The sequence below is a fragment of the Lepidochelys olivacea genome (genome assembly GCF_965140295.1).
Source record: "Lepidochelys olivacea isolate rLepOli2 genome assembly, chromosome: 4".
In the NCBI taxonomy this organism is placed as follows: Eukaryota; Metazoa; Chordata; order Testudines; family Cheloniidae; genus Lepidochelys; species Lepidochelys olivacea.
In genome coordinates, this window is record NC_140414.1 from 30,342,592 (window position 1) to 30,358,611 (window position 16,020).

Genomic DNA, 16,020 nt, shown 5'->3' on the forward strand with positions numbered 1-16,020 from the left:
GTGTTAATGACTCCATAACATGCAAGCCAATGGATAATTGAGTCTTCGGCCTAGACACCCCCTCAGACCAAGTATCAAAATCCTGGCTCCAATCCATAGATGAATAAAATTGCGTCAAACCTTAGCTTACGCAAATTGTTTGCCAATCCTTCTAAAAATTCTTTCCAAGCTAAATCCTCTTCCATAAACCTCTGAGATAATCAGAACATAGCTTGTGGTCATTTTATTCCTGACCCCAATCAAAGCGTCTGCAAAAGGACTCTGCCCAAAGCAACTACTCTATTTGCAGACTATGTTCCAGAAAGCTTGTGCACCCGATGCAATGTTACTTTTTTTAATACACATTGCTTCATTCAATCTTTTTAATTTAGCCAGAGATAATCTAGATTTCCAAATCCATGTAATCAAGTTTAATGCTAAGAAAGGTCACTACTGGAATGATATCTTGTGCCTCATCCTTAACTAGCGAAATTAATCTACCCCAAAGACCTACATGAAAGTCATCAGATTTTTTTTTTTTACAATATCTGAAATGTTTATGCACTGAGCTAAAGCTGATGCTTAATACACTTCCATTTTTAAAACAAATGGAAAACACGGAGCAATGTAAAATAACTCTGGGCACACCCCTGTGAAAATAACTGTCCTCTAAAACAGTAATTCTCAACCAGGGGTCCAGGAACAAGGAATTAAACTGAGTTCAGCTCTCCCCTTGCCCTGTAAAAGTCCTCTGAGCTAGCTTTAATCAAGGTAGGTTGGTTACCCATAGTAGTGACGCCGGCAGTAGAGGCTGTACAAGTTGCCCAGGACCCTGGACACATAGTCAAGTGGCTAGCCGCTTGACTCAAGTCCATGCTCCTGCAGCTTCACTGCTGTTGGTACCTGAGTTAGCTAGATGTGCTGCAATCACACCTCCAGCTACTCTCAGCGAAGGTCTACATTGTGGCTGCTTGGGAGGAAAGAAAAGGGATAATGACTTAGAGAAGGCCAGGCTCCATACCCAGGCCTGAGCTGAACACCAGCTTGAGTTGTTTTTCAGGATGGGGACTCTACTGTGTTAGGTGCTATACAAACACATGGTAAGATGCAGTCCCTGCCCTAAAGAGATCTAGAGGGAGTGTACCACTCTGTCATGAGCTCTGATAGAATCTCAGGTTTATTCTAACCTGAATCACAGTGTTGAGATGATAAAATATGTTTTTGAGGTGCTCAGATACTATGATGATGGGAGATATATAAGTAGACCAAGAAATACTCATTCTGCTATTCCATGGACCACATCCTGAGTCCTTCTCCAACAGCATAAATCATCTATAAATGCTGGTGTATTCACTTTGCTAAGAATTTGCCCTATCAAGGCATCCCCATGCCCTGCCAACCCCAAGCTGCCAAAACAGACACTTCAGTGAAACATACAAATGTTCTAAGATGCTTAAACTTCAGAGTAAGCTTTTGGGGAAAATATAAGGTTTGCTGGGATTTCTACCTTTCCCCAGAGTTTCTTCCTTAAAGGCCCATTCCAACACAGGAGGATTGGATATGACCCTCTTCGGAGCGCATGAAGGTTACATCTGTGCCAAGTGGAAGGAGTCACTTCTGAACACAAAGTGAAGCTTTACTGCTATCTTTCCTGCCTGGAGGGTAGCCACTACAGCTCTTCCAGGTTCTAGCTATAGAAGCCACATCCCACTTGTGCCCTTTCTTACTGGTTTTGCAAACACCCAACTTTGGGTTGATTTGGCGTCTAGGTCTTGTATATCTGAACCCTAAAACTCAGCCTGGGGAGGGAGCTCAGCTAAATGGTCCTTCTGATTCCTTCTGTGTTACAAACATAGATCTGGGGAAAAAACAGGTATGACTTTTGGTTTTACAAAGCAACATTAGTCTAGAGCTATTTTGAAAAATCAAATCCTTTGAGCATCTTGGGTTTCTCTAGATCCACCCTTTCCTCCTTGCCCCTCCCTACCCTCCCCCCTGCCGGCCACCCAAAATCCATATAACTAGTTCTGGATTTGAGCTATCACTCTTTTTAGCAGAGAAGCACAATTGACACACAGATATTCATCACATATATGATCCCTTCCGCCTTTTGTATAGTTGAAACAATATTCCAGTTGTGTAAGTCCCCAGTCTAGCTTTAAATCTAAGACTGGTAACTCTTCACTTAAGAAGAAAAAAACTGGTTGCCTTCACACACCCCAGAAGACGACAGAAATTATCCCCTTACTATTTAGTTTTAGGAAAGAGAAAATAAAGGCCCAGCAGAAGAGCCAGTGTGTTCCATGGAACCCACGTAGCATGTGTATTATTAGAACACATGTCGCCTCCATAGGACTCTGGTGGAATGCTTCTCATTCCCGAGCTCTTTGGCTACCCTTTTCTCAAAACAGAATGAGTGACATTGCTACTGCTACCAGGCTGACTGATTTCATACAGGAAACAGCTAACACTACAACTCCCACTATCCTTCAATTCACTAGCTAGTTTCAAAGGGCAAACAGGCTGAAAGGCCCACAAACTTGATTCAGTGAATCAATGCCAAAATTCTTTCTATACGAACAACGTTCACTGGAATAGGCACAGATGACAAATGTTCTTGAGAGGCATAGAAACCATCTTGGCTACTGCGACAAGGGATATCAAGCTACAGGGTTAGGGAAGATTCTAAATGCAAGATAGAAGTGAATGCCAATTTTAAATTTAGATGCTGGAACTGTAGAAGGGGCCTGCCTGGTTCTAAAAGGCTTCAAAGCCTCAGCCAGGTTAATGGTCCATTTGGGCATGTCAGGCAATACTACATATGATTCAACCCCAACATGCAGTTGCCATGTAGATTGCCAGTGAACACCACCTTCGTATGCTCAGCACTGGTTGTTTGCAACATTCTGTGTCACGCTGAATCGAAGTCCTAGAAAGAATACATGTTGCTGTGCCGACTTTGCCAATAGGGAGTGCTGTTCTGTCTAGTAATTCTCTTTTGCTAGAAGACCCCTCCTCCTTTCTTCTCCAGCTTTAATTCTCAGTGCTCAGACCTCTGATGTACATTTGTCCTAAAACATGGACAGATGCCTGATGTTGTCATGTAACTTGAGTTAATATGTCCTATATACAGAGCCAAAGAAGAGCAGCTTAATGCCACCTTTCTAGCACTGTTACACTTTAAGTTACAAGCTTAGAAAATGTTGTCCAACCCTTTCTATAGCTATGTATCAAAGCTTTCTTCTTGAGCAGGGCACGGAGGGTTAGAGAAAAGAGCTGGAGGCAGAGGCCCAGTTTCTATTGTGCTCCAGCCCATTTGTGCCACTCCAAAGTATCTAGGGCGGTGGCAGAGATTTTTTTTTTTTTAAATAAATGCTTTGGAATGCTTTGCCTCATTTTAGAATTATATTATAACCACCCATATTCCAATATCCTTGTGTCTTATTGCACTCCCTTTGCAAGACCAATTACTGATCACCATGGATCCTGATAAATACTAGACTTAGGTTTCTTGACCAAAGTCAATGTTGGGTAACACTTGGCAGCCACTAAACTTTTCCCAGGTTCAAGAGCTCTTTCCCCAGTGTGTGGGGCAGCAGTGGGGACCAGTTAATGATATAGATCATGGAAAGCTATTTTTTTTTTAACCAGAACTTGCTGAAATACAACTTCTGAAAAACAGAGAAACTACCCATCATTGGAAATCCGTGTTATAATGTATCGGAATAAATGACTGATAATGAATGTGGAGGTTCAAGCTCACTATCGGGTTTTTAGAAGAAAATATACCCCAGAAGTAACTTAGTGACTATTTATATAGTCCATCAGACCCTGAAATAGATCTCTAGCTCCATGATTCTTTGAAAACTCTCCTGTTATTTTATATAAAATTGTGCATGAATTCAACTCTCCAATCCATACCCTGCACAGGGTAGCACTCTTTCCTCCACTCTTTGTCTATCTTTCACCTTTCTCCCTCTCCTAGGATCCAGTCTTGTCATCACTTACACATATGAATAATTTTACATTGCCATGCCCCTCTCCTCTCTGCTACTCCCTGCCTTTCCCACTTCCTTTGTTCTTCCCTTCCGTGATTGTTGTCTTCAGACAGATTTGCACTCGTTGCCTACTTTGGAAACCTCTTGTGCCAGATCCTTAGCTAGTGTAAACTAATAGAGCTCTACTGACTCCAATGGAGCTACTCCAATGTATACCAGTTAAGGAGCTGGCCTTGGCTGTTCATTGCCACAGCATCTTCCCTGGTTCTGAAGGCCTGGATAGAATGACAGAGCAAATCTCCTACATTACAGGTGCGAAACTACACCCACACATTACGAGATGATTTTTTTTTTTACTTTAGTTGAATCCTGGAGGAGAGAGAGAATTAGAGATGTGCCTGAACCAAACACCCTCGTGCTATGGGAGTTGTTTACAATCTCAAAAATAATTTGGATCTAAATTTTTCAAGTGGATGCTGTTTTTATAATGGGTTGAACTAGACACCTAGGATCTGAACACCTGCTCAGCTTCTGAGGTGGTGATAGTGAGATCTAAATTCTGCAGCTTGATCCCATCTCTAATGACAATATTGTAACGAACTGGCTCGTGTATATGTATACCCCTTCTTTCTGCTGAATGGAATGAGAACAGCTAAACTGTGTACTGGAGATCCTCCTTCTACTCAATATGGAGGCCTGGTTTTGGAGCAGAGATTTCCTTCCCTGATGATCCTACTGTACAGTCATGCATGGCCACAAATTAGCTCTAATAAGGTATTTCTGTTGAACAGTTCAGTAAGCAAATTCTTCAGTAAGCAAATAAAGAACTAACACATTTTAGTGCAGTCCTCAATATTGAGGCTGGACAAAGCTTTCGGTGAAAAATCAAAAAGACTCAGAGCTTCGGTTACAAAATGAACAGATGCTAGAACAGTCATCAGGAAAACATTTGGCAAATAACTCAACAAATGTTAATGTGTTACTTGTAGAAGACACAATAATGTGAGACTTGATTTCAGATCTGGGCCCCTGGACAGGACATCTGAGTTCTGCATTTGGATGTTCAGGTAAACACTGCAGACATGTCAATTCCATGTTGTGCACTGATGTGGTTCCAGGAGCCAATATGGCAGTATAAAGGACTGCTCAGATTTTCTGTGAGGTAGATTGATGCATAACTCTGTATTTCCCACCTTTAATTGGAAAAGCTGTGCAAATGTGTTTAAAAATGTAAGACTGTCCTCTAAACAGTGGCAACCATGTATAATGGCTCTTTCAAAACAGGGCATGTGTATCTTAACAAAGTCTCATTGCTATATATATATTTGTGACATTTTCAGATTAGAGGTAAGAAAGGAAAAGCTGCTATTAAAAGTGAGCATGTGACCAATGGCACCAGGACCCTCGCATATAGAGGACTTTGAATGAAGCCAGTACAAAAGGAAAAGCCGTGCTTATGGACAGACAGACATGCACGCGCTCACTCTGTCAGGCAAGTGGTTTGGGTAGTAATCTTAGTTGGCCTAGTTCAGCCATGTTTGTGTCTGCCAAACCCAGCTCAAACATGAGTTTAGTTTGGCAGACACAGTATATCAACCCATCATCACTGGGTCACGCTGGCCCAGAAGTCGTGTAATCTGAAAACCCATCCCCCGAGCACTGCTGGTTGGCAAGGAGCGGCTGTTTTTTCCCAAGCTCTGAAAGATCACTCAAAAGATGGAGGACCGCATCTGATTCACCAAATTCCTGTAGCCAAAAGCAGAACTGAGATCCATGAGCTAACCCCCAACTAAGATATGTTGGAGGAAGGATGTGTGTGGTGGAGAGGGGCTTCCTTCTTTATAAACTATATTCTGAGAACAAAGTGCAGCCTCAAAAAAGTCTCTTGTGCTGAAATTTTCCCTTAGTTAGCCTGAGTTTCAGGGGACTCATCACCCCCCCCCCCACACACACACACACACACGAGAAATTCCTCACAGGCTGGTCAGCAGGTTAAGCTCTTAAAATTACCTCCTCTAAATGCCGATACTAGTTCTGTCAATTCTCATTTTACTTGGAGCTCTGTGTGGCATTTGACATGGTGTGACTCAAGCTAGAGCCCACTAGTCTCTGCTTGCAATTTTGATTTTAATATTTTTCTGGGACAGTTTTAAACTGGTTTGACAAGTCTGTGCATCCAGTATGCAACAGTATGGCTCTATGAGCCCTTCCTGCCCTAATGTTAGAGCTGGATGTCCTTGGTGCTACAGATTGAATTTCAGGCTTTGCTATTGCCCATTATTTATGTACACTGTCTTTGGGCCAGAAATATTGGCACAATACTAGGTTTTGTTTCTCTGCTGATTCACAGATATATTTGACGGTTAACTCAATAAATCTAACTGTACAATAAGTGTTTTGACAAATAGTCTGGCTAGATATAAATCAATCTAATCTAATCTTGGTGCTTGTAATATGTTCATCACTTGTGTATGGAAGCATTGTACAAATTTGAAAAGTATTAAGATAAGCTTCTGTTTCTCTCCATCCTCTCCCCTGCCCCAGTCCAATAGGGTTTGTGTTTTATTTATAGCAGGAATGCAGTTGTTGGGGTGTGGGGTTTTTTTGTGTTTGGTTTTTTTTCCAGTGGCTGCTCCCAGCTGTGAAACAAGAAATCTCTCATGTGAGCTCACAAGTCTCACTGTTCTGATCGATGGTTCCATTTTTTCCAGAGACACACAACGGCCATGGCCATGAAGGAGCACCTTGGAAGGCCTTGCACGACCGAGACCTTGAACTTAACCTGGTATTTGACCTAGTGCCGCACAGGTGGCAGTGGCTTCTTCAAGTGACAGTTTTGATACAGAGGTTATGAAGCACTCCCCTTCCATCTTTCACACTCACAAAACCCTGTTAAAACTTCCACTCCCTTAGATATCTATCCATCTGGTGGCATTCCCGACGTAGCTGGCGATCTTTCTTTTTCCCCCCCTCCTTTCTGATTTTTCCTAAAATTTTACTTAATGGTATGAATGCTTGAATGGAGTCGCTCTGCAATCGGCCACCAATGTGTCCACAGAAAGCTGCTGTTCTCACCCAGGGTATCAAATGGTGGTGCTCTTTTTAGAATCGCCCTCTTCAACTAACATTACGAACAATGAGGTGATATCTGGCTAACTTTTTAACCTTCTTCCACAACATCAAAACTTAAATGCCCTGAGTCACTTGTGTCCTTTCTAAGCGTCCAGCTCTCACATCCATATTGGAGGATTGACCATATGTGGTGTTTCAGCAATGTGGTGCGGATGTGCAATTTTAACTTCCGACAACACAGAAGTCTTTGGAAGCACAGGCATAGCTGGTGGTGGTAAGGTCAGTGGCTGCTCTCCAAACCTAAAGGAGCTTTAACTAGGAATGGAAACACCCACTTCAGAGTGCACTTCAGTCATCTTTGCATGTCACAAATGAGGAACACCATGGCCAAGTTTGAGTCTAACAGGAGGCGGTGCAGTCTTCTGGCCAGCTATAGTTGGAATAGGATATTTTTCATAGTCCTAGCTAGTTAGGGGTATCATAACACTGAGGAATTGGGAAGAACCTCAAGACAGTCAAGATCATGGGGTGCTGGCAAGTTCATTGAAGTGCTTCCCATTCCCCAGAGCATGACCTCTGCCTTATGCTGGGAGAGCTTAAGATAGTGGCTCTTTTTCTCCAGGTGCCAATGCCTCCTTGGCATTGGCAGATGGTATCTTGTGCATTTGAAGTAGGTATAGAGCTGGGCAGTGTCTGTGTAGTCTCAATTAGTAGCATCACATAATTGATAAACAGGATGGGAAATCTGTGTCTCGTGGTGGAAAAACAGTTGTGTGCTGTGATCCTCTGCGTTACTTGTGAGAAGAAAGATCAGCACTATCTCTGACTCTTCTTGTCAGCGGAGAACCCAATTCTTACCAACTCCTGCTATAGCTCTAAGGTGGGAGAACAGCCATCCATGTATCAAGGCTCCACTGTATCCAGTACAGCAGAGAGATCCACCAAGATGAGTGTGGAAATATGCACCTTCTCACATTACAAGAATGTCTACCCATGCAACAAGTGACAACTCTATTGTGTCCCAGCTAGAAATGCTTTTTAGAGGGATCCAGGATATTGAGAGTAAAGCCACATGCCTTTCAATGTAACTCCTTGCCAGCTTCTTAGTTAGCGAGCTCTGAAATAGATCAGGTATCCTAGTCATTTTTACAGCTCAAGTCAGTCAAATGAAGGTGCGCATGAGTAAATTCAAATGCTTTGAGTTCAGCCTAAAAAGTTTGCCTCTTAAGTGCATGTTTGACTTATCAGCACTACCAATACCTCTGTCAGTAATGCCAATTTACACCTCTCCTTTGTCTATCGCTTTCAGCTTGTATCTTTTTCTAAGCTGGCCCTGAGGTATGGAAGAACTTTCAGGTTGCAGAAGAGGGTAAGGATATGATAGACTAATTCAAACCCCTCTTAAAGGACACTTCTTCCACAAGACCTTTGCACATACCCAGAAAACCTCCAAAACTAACAGATTAAGGATTTTAAAAAAAAACATTATCCAAAGTAATTTCTTCCTTGGAATAAACAAGTACATCTTGTCTTTCTGAGTCTAAGATAAGCTCTCCAAGATGAGGACAGTAGAGTCCTAGAAATGTAAGGCTGCAAGGGACCTTGAAGTCCACAATCCAGCCCCTCGTTGAGGAAGGACCAATTAACCTAGACAGTCTGACAAGTTTTCTTCAACTTCCAGTGATGGGGATTCTACAGCCTCTTGGAAGCCTGCCTTTATAGTCAGAAAGAGAATGACGATCAATTACACTCCATGCTCATTGGAGATGGGCACAAGTAGTAATGGGCTTTGATTGCAGAAAGGGACATTTAGGTTAGATATTAGGAAATAATTTCTAACAGCCCTTAACATATTTGACGACTCAGTTCCCCCTGCAGTTGGCTTTTCTCAATTATAAATATGCCCAGTTCTTTTTAAGCCTTTCTTCCTAGGTCAGGTTTTCTAAACCTTTTATCATTTCTTTGCTTTCCTCAGGACACTTCTCAATTTGTCCACATCTTTCCTGAAGTGTGGCATCCAGAATTGAACACAGTGCTCCAGGTGAGGCCTCACCAGGGCCAGGTAGAGTGGGACCACTACCTTTCATGTATTTTTATATACGACACTTGTGTTTATGCACACCAAGAATATTAGCTTTTTTTTCTTTGCAGCTGATCACCTTGACTCGGTCATTTTGTGATCCACTATAACCCCCATTCTTTTTCTGCAGTACTACCACCTAACCATTTATTCCCTATTTTAGCTGTGCATTAGACTTCTTTTTTCCTTCCAGAGAAGTACTTTGCACTTGGATTTCAGACAAATTTCTCTAGTTCATTAAGGTCACTTTGAATTCTAAGCATGTCCTCCAAGTGCTTAAAACCCTCCCAGCTTGGTGTCATTGGCAGATTTTAGAAGTATACTCTCCACTCCATTATCCAAGTCGTTAAGGAAAATATTGAACATACCAGACCCAGGACTGACCCCTCAGGATCCCACTAGATACATCCTCCCAGTTTGAGAGTGAACCGTAACTACTCTTGAGTATTGTCTTTCAACAATGTTTGCACCTACCTTTATGGCAATTTAGTCTAGACCACATTTCCCTAGTTTGCTTATGAGCACATCCGAGACTGTCAGAAGCATTAATAAAATCAAAGCATATCAGATTTACTGCTTCCCCAATCCACTAGGCCAGTAACCCTGCCAAAGAAGGAAATTAGGTTAGTTTGGCATGATTTGTTCTTGGCTACGCCTTACCTTATTATCCTCCAAGTATTTAAAAACTGATTGTTTAATTTGTTCTAGTATTTTTCCAGGAACTAAAGTTAGGCTGACTGGTCTACAATTCCCAGGTCATCTTTTCCCTTTCTTTTTAAAAAAAAAAAAAAATTGGAGAATGGCAAAAATGCTACCTGTCTGCTGGGACCTCACCAATCCTCCAGGACTTCTCGCAGATAATTGCTTCAGGTAGTTCCTTAAGTACCCTACCATCAGGCCCTACTGCCTCTAATACATCTACCTTATCTAAATAATTTTAGTCTGTTTTTCCCTGTTTTGGCTTCTGTTCCTTCATTGTTACTTCTGTTAGTTCTTTATTTCCTTTTCTGTCCCTGTGCTTTCATCATGCTTATACAGCACTGTGCATGCTGCTGCTACTGGCTCACAAATTATAACATTTTTTCAAACTATTGTCATTCTTCATCCATGTTCATCCCTTCTCTGACTGAGAAATTCATCTCAACTTGTATCTACTCTAAACCATGTTAAGTTAGTGTTTGTCTATTTGCAAGCAGAGTGGTTTTCATGTTACAGCTCGTATATTTTTCTCTCTTGCCAGGGCAGTATATTATGTAAAGAACTATAAGCAAAGTTTCACCTTACCTCAATAGGAAAATTCTGATGTTGATCTACAAGACCCTTCATGACCAGTGTTCTCAGTATATGGCAGGTTTAACATTCAAGTACAAGTTGTAACAAACCCATCCTCAGCTGGTGGGATTATAATTATAACGCACAAATAGATATGTATTAAACCACTCCCTGTTTCCAAGGGAAAGGAAGTTCAAACAAACCAGCTGGCATTATGATTCGGAAAAGAGGATGGAGGTACTCACTCTTGTTACTTGTGGGGCCCTGATAAGAATGCTATATGATTAACTCTGGAATAGTATTCCTTGGCTCAGCATATTCTAAAAAACAAATAGAACAGAACTGTGCCTCAGTGAGAGACTGGATGGTTCAGTGGTTAGGGTGCTAGCCTGGGACTTGAGAGACCTAGGGTCAGTTCCCTCTTCTGCCAGACTCCCTGTGTGGCCTTGGACAAGTTACTTACTCAGTTCCCCACCTATAAAATGGGAATAATACCTCCGGGGGGTTGTGAGGTGTTCAGGTACTTGAGTGATTGGACGGTGCGGGGGGCGGGCTGCATAAATCTTATGACAGGTTATATAACTTGACGGACAAAAAATCTAGTTTGAAGCAGTTCATCACAGCATGCCGGCTGGATTCTCTAAGATTACAAGCTGCAATTATTTCACTCATTTGGATGAGAAAAATCTCTGTCCTTTTTGCCCTAGGCTTATGTACCATATAAATATTAAAAATATAGGTTGAAATCCTGACTTCATTGAAGTTAGTGGCAAAACTTCAGTGGGGCCAGGATTTCACTAATCCTAGAATGTGGCTTCAGTATTACAGGTTGCAGAGGAGCAGCCGTGTTAGTCTGTATTCGCAAAAAGAAAAGGAGGACTTGTGGCACCTTAGAGACTAACCAATTTATTTGAGCATGAGCTTTCATGAGCTACAGCTCACTTCATCGGATGCATTCAGTAGAAATTACAGTATTCAGTGCCCTACAGTTACCTGAGGAGGGAACAAAGAGGCTACAACATCGCATATAACACTGAGTGAGCATTGCTCTTGGAGTATGGCCACTGATGGATTACAGGTGGGTGTTGGCAGCCAAGAAGCAGAGAGAGGAGACAAGTCAAACTTAATTAATTTGGTTTATGGCAACTGTCTTCCTCTCTATCAATGTGTGAACTTCACTGTTGCTCACTGGACACAGTGATTGACTAGTGAATGGGAGATGTTGAATTTTGAGGGAAAAGTCAAAAATGAAAAACCTATTTTTAAAAAGGGTGCAGGTACGAAGGCTGTGCCTGCCTTGGCAATTGAACATCAACTTTTCTTTTGGTGATATTAACTTTTTGTCTTTTTGGGGGTGGGGATGTGTGCCATGAGCAAGTGCTAGAAAGGGATGGTGTTCCCATGGTGGGGGGGAACAGTATGCAGAAAAGGCAGATAAGAGACAGGAACATAAAGGCAAGTAGAACAGTTCTGACACTGACTTCATCAGAAACAGGAATAAAGTGTCTACCCCTTCATAAGTGGATTGTGTGGGCCAAACTGAAGGGTCAGATCCTGGCACTTTCTATAATTGTTTTGTACCAGACCACTTCATCAGCTGCCCTAAATTTCTTCAGGCATCAGGAAATCCCTGCTTCACCAGTGACTATTGTAGTTTGATGGTGTGTACAAATATTCTTAATTCAGCAGTGAATACTTTCAAAAACAGCTGCATTTCCTTTTAAAAAAAGGAAAAGAAAATGTCAGTGATTCAAAGTCAAACAAGTTTTACTATTTGCCATGGCACAAGTGTCGGCATTTCCAAAACACAAGTGACGTCAAATTAACTTCAGTATCTCAAACACTTTGAACTTGCCCAGTTGATCTCAAGGTTTGACCACATAATTTTGCTCCAGCCACACACATGCTATATCTGAGGCGGACTGGACATGTTTGATAGGTTTTAGGTGGATTGGGCAAAATTAGATTTGTAATGGAAATATGTCACAACTTGAAGTACAGAGAGATCTCTCTGGTCTACAAAACAATATATTGGCTATTTCATGGTGTCGTCTTCCTTACTGATTTTAAAAAAAAAAAAAGTATTCCAGGATACAGCTGGTATGAAACTTTATACACAGTAAAATGTCTTTGTTATTTGAATTTCCCTATTTAACTATGCGAACACAGACCTGCAAAACTCACTCTTACAATGTTGCGTCCCTCCCTCCGAGCCCCCCCCGATACAGCTGGTATGAAACTTTATACACAGTAAAATGTCTTTTGTTATATTGAATTTTCCCTATTTAACTATGCGAACACAGACCTGCAAAACTCACTCTTACAATGTTGCCAACTAGCAATTTTATTGCTAGTTTTCTGATATTAGGCTTTCTCTAAAAGACCCAGTGTCATGGGATTGCATGAGGACCTCGGCTTACTTTTTCTTAGAAAATGAAAGTTTCTAGCCTTCAGGGTTGTGGAGAAAAGCTTGGAAAAACCTAAGGCTCAAAAAACAAAAGGCAAATTCAACAACAAGCTTTAAATTTTTAAAGCTCTACTGATTTTTAAGCAAATGTTATGATTTGAGGACCTGACTTGTGATTTTTGAATGCTTGGGACTGGCAACAGTACTGTTAAGTCAGAAGCTCTTTAAAGAGAGGTTCTTCCTGGATTGAAAGTCAATTCTACCCTATGACTTTAAATAATTGCATCAAACATAGTTTCAGAAATAGAAACTAAAACTGAAAGTGCTGATCTGGTACAGATAAAGCCTGTATCGCTGAAATCATAATGATTTGCTAGTATGTATTCTACAGTGCATCATGTCTGTATGTATGCTACTTGATCATTTCACAACCAGAGCTAATATTCTGTCAGGGTTTTCTATTGCAGTTCTCAACCAGGGGTCTAAGAACCTGTGGGGGGCTATCAAACAGGACTACCGGTAGACTCTCTGGGGCTCCGGGCAGAAAGACTAAGCCCCACCAAATGGGGCTGAAAACCTGAGTCCTGCCACCTGGAGCTGAAGCAGATGCCTGAGAAACTTAGCTTCTCATTGCCCCCTGTGGTTAGTGGCCCTGGGCAATTGCCATGTTTACTACCCCTTAATGCCTGCCCTGGCTTTTATATGCAGAAAACCAGATCTTGTGGCACAGGTGGGCTGTGGAGTTTTGAGTAGCATGTTGGGGGGTGGGGAGGGTGATGGGGCTCAAAGAAAAAGGTTTAGAACCTTTGTTCTATTGCACCATCATTCTGATGTCTAAGTACTTCCCAGGTAAAGGTCAATGGCATTGGTGACCAGCTACTCATTACAATTTATGATAATAAAAAGGGGGAAGGAATGCATGTCAAAATAGGGAGAACAGGTTAACAAATGTCTTAAAAAGTTAGATTATTCAAGGCAGCAGGGCCTGATGAAATTCATCCTTGGGTAGTTAAGTAATCTTGGAACTGTTGGCAATTAGCTTTGAGAACTCTTGGAGGACAGGTGGGGTCCTAAAAGATCAGAGAAGGGCAAAAATAAGCTTAAAAAGGGTACCAGAGAGCCCAGGGAATTTGGACAGCTGGTCTATAACATTGATACCTGGAAAGGTACTGCAACAAATGATTAAAAAATCCATTTGTAAGCAGCTGGAGAATAAGAGAGTTATAAGGAATAGCCAGCATGGATTTGTCAAGAACACTTCATATCCAACCACTCTAATTTCCTTCAGTGGGAGGGTTGCTGGCCTAGTGGTTGGAGGGAAGCAGATGTGCTATATCTTGATTTTTAGTAAGGCTTTTTGACACTCACATGACATTCTTATAAGCAAACTAGGGAAATATGGTCTAAATGAAATTACTATGAGGTAGGTGCGCAACTGGTTGAAAGACCTACTCCATAAACCAATGGTTTGCTGTTATACTCTCTGTTTATGGAGTGGGGTTCCCCAGGGGCCAGTCCTTGGTCTGGTACTATTAAATATTTTCATTAATGACTTGGATAATGGGGTGGAGAGTATACTTATAAAATGTACAAATGACACCAAGCTGGGCCGAGTTGTAAGAGAAATCTGCAGCAAGTGAGATCTGTTAGATATTAGGAAAAACTATCAAACGAGGGTAGTTAAGCTTTAGACTAGGCTTCTGTGAGAGGTTGCGGCATCCCCATGACAAGAGGTTAAGAACAGCTTGGACAAACGCCTCTCTGGACAAGGATCATGTGATTCTAGCAGCACCTCTGAGGAGGCAGACTCTCATTGTGTAACAGCAACAGCCTTGTGTAACTTTGCCCTGCAGGCCCAAGCTATGCTCTTCTAATAATTCCAGGTGGAAGTGATGAATGCATGGATTGTTGGGGCAATATTCTCCTCAGGGAGGAAAGGCTGAAGTTTCCAAGTAAACTGCAAATGGACAAGGGTATTTCTCATTAATGAGGCTACATGCTATTGTAGGCTAAGTGCAAAGTCAAACAGGACCCTCAGGCTTTGCACTATTTTGATATATTTCAGAGCTGGATGGGACCTCGTGTGCCTGGGGCTGTAATGAGTGACATTTGCAGGAGGCGTAGTGCCAAGCTCCTTTCAAGCTTATAAATAAAACAGCATGAAATTGACCTAAAAACCTTGTGACAGAATGAAAAATAATTGTTAGGGGGAACTTTTACCTCCCTGAACTAACAATCATGTGATGGAGCTTGTCTCGGCCTGCAAGGGTGATTTTTCTTTTTAGCTTGAGTAGAGATGCTTGGAGGGGAGGGTATGAGAGGAACTATTACCAAAAAAATACATATCTTTATGTATTAAAAACAGTTTCAGTAGAGGAAAAAAATCAAAATTATCAATAGTCAAGTTAAACAAGACCCAGAGCATACTTAAAGCTCTGTGCCACAGCTCTTACTCACAAGTGGCTTTACTGGAGCTAATGGAATTAGGTGCTGGGACCCTTGCATGCCAAAGTAAAAAGCTCTGAAGGTGGGGAGTGGGAGACCAAGGTTACAATCGTGCAAGTTACTCTGTGTCCAAGCCGAGCCCCATTAAAGTTAATAAGGCTCCATTTGAATGCAGGTCACCTTGCAGCATCAGGGCTAAGTTAACTCGAATTGATATTATTTAGTGTAACTGTTTAATTAGATAAATCTTTTCTTTTGCAAGTCATTTTTTCACTATAATTCTCTTCATTTTTAACAAATACATTTTAAAAGTGCCTACCCCAGGCTCTAGGTGCTTTTGCCTTAAAAAAAATCAAAGCAAATAAAAACAAAAAATATTAAAACCCTCCCAACAGTTTCTCCTCACCTCCATGCTAGGAAATAACTAGAGATTAACTTAGTACCCCAGCCCCCACCCTAAAATCCTAGCCTTTCTGAGACTTTTCCTTCCCTGAAAGTTTGGTAGATGGTTGAGCAATGCAATACGCTCTGGGAAAAAAAGCAGTTCTGTCCTGTTTCAGACCAGGATAGGCAGTGAGTTCTAAAGCTGATAGCCCCCATGGACCATACATACTCTCTTACAGCGAAGGGACTTTAGCTCCAGTGTCACTGCTAACTATAGTGGAGGATGTAAGGTACAAAGTTTACATTCAAACAGGGGGGAAATTATTACACATCTGTGAATACAAGAACTGATGGTCTGTAGACACACACACATCCTCCAGAGG